The sequence below is a fragment of the Panulirus ornatus genome, chromosome 71 (genome assembly GCF_036320965.1).
Source record: "Panulirus ornatus isolate Po-2019 chromosome 71, ASM3632096v1, whole genome shotgun sequence".
Classification (NCBI taxonomy): domain Eukaryota; kingdom Metazoa; phylum Arthropoda; class Malacostraca; order Decapoda; family Palinuridae; genus Panulirus; species Panulirus ornatus.
This window is the reverse complement of record NC_092294.1, coordinates 1,524,725-1,527,687: the sequence shown is the minus strand read 5'-3', so window position 1 is coordinate 1,527,687 and position 2,963 is coordinate 1,524,725.

Below are 2,963 nucleotides of genomic sequence, written 5' to 3'. Positions count from 1 at the left end.
CCGGCAAGGCAGCAGGTTTGGATGGTATTGCAGTGGAATTTATTAAAAAAGGGGGTGACTGTATTATTGACTGGTTGGTAAGGTTATTCAATGTATGTATGACTCATGGTGAGGTGCCTGAGGATTGGCGGAATGCGTGCATAGTGCCATTGTACAAATGCAAAGGGGATAAGAGTGAGTGCTCAAATTTCAGAGGTATAAGTTTGTTGAATATTCCTGGTAAACTATATTGGAGGGTATTGGGGTATAATTATATATGTAGGGTAGAGCAGTGTGGTTTCAGAAGTGGTAGAGGATGTGTGGATCAGGTGTTTGCTTTGAAGAATGTATGTGAGAAATACTTAGAAAAGCAAATGGATTTGTATGTAGCATTTATGGATCTGGAGAAGGCATATGATAGAGTTGATAGAGATGCTTTGTGGAAGGTATTAAGAATATATGGTGTGGGTGGCATGTTGTTAGAAGCAGTAAAAAGTTTTTATCGAGGATGTAAGGCATGTGTACGTGTAGGAAGAGAGGAAAGTTATTGGTTCTCAGTGAACGTAGGTTTGCGGCAGGGGTGTGTGATGTCTCCATGGTTGTTTAATTTGTTTATGGATGGGGTTGTTAGGGAGGTGAATGCAAGAGTTTTGGAAAGAGTGGCAAATATGAAGTCTGTTGTGGATGAGAGAGCTTGGGAAGTGAGTCAGTTGTTGTTCGCTGATGATACAGCGCTGGTGGCTGATTCATGTGAGAAACTGCAGAAGCTGGTAACTGAGTTTGGGAAAGTGTGTGAAAGAACAAAGTTAAGAGTAAATGTGAATAAGAGCAAGGTTATTAGGTACAGTAGGGTTGAGGGTCAATTCAACTGGGAGGTAAGTTTGAATGGAGAAAAACTGGAGGAAGTAAAGTGTTTTAGATATCTGGGAGTGGATCTGGCAGCGAATGGAACCATAGAAGCGGAAGTGAATTATAGGGTGGGGGAGGGGGCGAAAATCCTGGGAGCCTTGAAGAATGTGTGGAAGTCGAGAACATTATCTCGGAAAGCAAAAATGGGTATGTTTGAAGGAATAGTTGTTCCAACAATGTTGTATGGTTGCGAGGCGTGGGTTATGGATAGAGTTGTGCGCAGGAGGGTGGATGTGCTGGATATGAGATGTTTGAGGACAATGTGTGGTGTGAGGTGGTTTAATCGATTAAGTAACGTAAGGGTAAGAGGGATGTGTGGAAATAAAAAGAGTGTGGTTGAGAGAGCAGAAGAGGGTGTTTTGAAATGGTTTGGGCACATGGAGAGAATGAGTGAGGAAAGATTGACCAAGAGGATATATGTGTCGGAGGTGGAGGGAACGAGGAGAAGTGGGAGACCAAATTGGAGGTGGAAAGATAGAGTGAAAAAGTTTTTGTGTGATCGGGGCCTGAACATGCAGGAGGGTGAAAGGCGGGCAAGGAATAGAGTGAATTGGATCGATGTGGTCTACCGGAGTTGACGTGCTGTCAGTGGATTGAATCAGGGCATGTGAAGCGTCTGGGGTAAACCATGGAAAGTTGTGTGGGGCCTGGATGTGGAAAGGGAGCTATGGTTTCGGGCATTATTGCGTGACAGCTGGAGACTGAGTGTGAACGAATGGGGCCTTTGTTGTCTTTTCCTAGTGCTACCTCGCACACATGAGGGGGTAGGGGGATGGTACTCCATGTGTGGCGAGGTGGCGATGGAAATGAATAGGGGCAGACAGTGTGAATTGTGTGCATGGGTATATATGTAAGTGTCTGTGTGTGTATATATATGTGTACATTGAGATGTATAGGTATGTATATTTGCATGTGTGGGCGTGTGTGTGTGTACATTGTGTATGGTGGTGGGTTGTGCCATTTCTTTCGTCTGTTTCCTTGCGCTACCTCGCAAACGCGGAAGAGAGCGACAAAGCAAAATAAATAAATATAAATAATATATATATATATATATATATATATATATATATATATATATATAAGTGTGTGTGTGTGTATATGTGCGTATGTGTGTGTGTGTATAGATATATGTATATATATATATATATATATATATATATATATATATATATATATATATATATATATATATATATATATATATATATATATATATATATATATATATATATATACATATATATATATATATATATATATATATATATATATATATATATATATATATATATATATATATATATATCTATATATATATATATATATATATATATATATATATATATATATATATATATATATATATACATATATATATATATATATATGTACATATGTATATATATATATATATATATATATATATATATATATATATATATATATATATATATATATATATATATATATATATATATATATATATATATATTTTTTTTTTTTTTTTTTTTTTTTTTTCAAACTATTCGCCATTTCCCGCGTTAGCGAGGTAGCGTTAAGAACTGAGGACTGGGCCATTGAGGGAATATCCTCACCTGGCCCCCTTCTCTGTTCCTTCTTTTGGAAAATTAAAAAAAATTGAGAGGGGAGGATTTCCAGCCCCCCGCTCCCTCCCCTTTTAGTCGCCTTCTTCGACACGCAGGGAATACGTGGGAAGTATTCTTTCTCCCCTATCCCCAGGGAATATATATATATATATATATATATATATATATATATATATATATATTATCCATGGGGATAGGGGTGAAAGAATACTTCCCACGCATTCCTAGCGTGTCGTAGAAGGCGACTAGAGGGGACTGGAGCGGGGGCTAGAAATCCACCCCTCCTTGTAATTTTTAACTTTCTGAAATGGGGAACAGAAGAAGGAGTCACGCGGGGAGTGCTCATCCTCCTCGAAGGCTCAGACTGGGGTGTCTAAATGTGTGTGGATGTAACCAAGATGTGAAAAAAGGAGAGATAGGTAGTATGTTTGAGGAAAGGAACCTGGATGTTTTGGCTCTTAGTGAAAC